This window comes from Salvia splendens, chromosome 8 (assembly GCF_004379255.2).
Source record: "Salvia splendens isolate huo1 chromosome 8, SspV2, whole genome shotgun sequence".
Taxonomy (NCBI): domain Eukaryota; kingdom Viridiplantae; phylum Streptophyta; class Magnoliopsida; order Lamiales; family Lamiaceae; genus Salvia; species Salvia splendens.
The window spans coordinates 14624105-14626021 of record NC_056039.1 but is presented as its reverse complement, the minus strand read 5'-3'; positions in this window follow the sequence as shown (position 1 = coordinate 14626021).

The window sequence follows — 1917 nt, the reverse complement described above, 5'->3', positions numbered from 1 at the left end:
CTAGTGAGTCAGTTTAGGTTAAGTTTTGTTTTTTTAGGACATGTGTTAAAACACGGGCTTAAAACTCAACTGATCCAATCTTAAGGCGAGATGATCGATGGAAATAAAACACACCAAGAGTAGAAACCACCTTTCTTAGTATCTGAAGTGCGGGAAGTTTGTTATGTGTTTTCGTTTGTTGTGAAAATGCGATGCTAGGTCGAGACACCAAGTCCTATTAATCCACTAGATCACTTGGTCTAGGAACTCAATGTAACAAGGAATACTCTGTCGTTGTACACACAAACTCTGATTCAAAGATCCATCAACCCGAATACTATAAATTAGTATAGAGAAGCAGGGGTCGATCCCACGAAGATGGATACGTAAGAAAATATTTAGAGACTCTTGACTAAGCGGTTGCTGCCACGCAAACAGGGTTGAGGTATAACTACTACTAGACCTAGGCAACCTAGAAAGCTGTAAACATGCTGAGATCAAACATCATCAAGACTTCGGTATATTAAGCTTACTTCCTAGACCGTGTAAACGACTACCTAATTTAGCTAGACAGAGATCAACCAACAGTAGGGACCATGACCCAGAAATAGCAAGTACGGCAGAAAAGCTGCAAATAACTGACTGAGAAAATAACTAACTACGACATGCTTTTCTTCAACGGATTTAAACACGAAGATGAAGTAAACAGAGCACATACCCAGATTCGAACAGAATGTAAAAGTTTGGTTGTCGGAAACTTACGACAAGCCGGAAATAACTCAGATCTACATATAATAGACGAAGCGAAATGAAAACACGAAGACTAGGCATCAAAATAAACCAACTCTGCTCAGATCTCACGTTGAACGCTTAATCCACTCCGGATCCAAGCAATCTGAAACCAACAACAACTAGATTCCACTCCATAACTTCCGATCTAATAGATCTACTCCTATCAACTCCAATTTCCAGCAATTGCACAAAACATAGCAACAACACCAAACTTAAATCTGCGATTCAACCACCAGCAAACTCCGATCACCCAGATTTAACCATTAACCTGCATAAGTTCAGAAAACAACTGCGAAACGCATCCAACACAGGCAAACTAACGCAAACTCCAGAAAATCTCGACAACCAAATCAGAAATCAACGCCAACGTCATAATAGAAAATGAAAGTTGCATTAAACACAGAAATATTCGGCGAAATCGGAAGGTCGAGCTTCGAACATCGAAGCTCGGTGAAATACGAAATACGAAAGCAGTAAAGTGGAGCTTGTTTCTTCGCCCTCAACATGAAAGTGTTACAACCCAACAACAAATGTATGAAAGCTAAGGTGAACCCAAGTGCGAAACCCCTGAATTTCCTCTAAGAACCAAGTGTATAGAAAAGTGAACTAGCTGCAGACTGTTAGTGAGGCCTCCACCGAGAAGGTCCCTCCATAATGCATGTATCCTTCCTTTTATAGACACGGACATAATCTTCTAGAACCTTCGTAGAAATCTCCATTCTACCCTTCAGTTCTGAGATTTACTCTGTCTTGCAATTTCTTTCACAATGTTCACTCATTCGCCAGTTTCCTCGGGCGTGTGATTACCTCCTTCTTTTCCTGGACCTGGAGAATTTCTTCTATACACCTGGCTTAAAACATGTGTTAGACCCAACAAATTCACGAATTGACCTATGCATGAAATTAGCCTTATCAAACTGCTCACACTTAAACCTTGCTTGTCCTCAAGCATGAAAGACAAGAAAAAGGAATAAGGCGAATTTCAATGCACGGTTCCCAAGTACGACTCTACAAACAAGACACTAACAAAGAACAGACTCCAAGACCTAGACAACTACAGACTCATAAAAGAAAACATCACACAAAGAGAAAAACAAAACACAACAGATAAGCATGCACTAGCTTCAACTTTTAGGCGACTGTCCC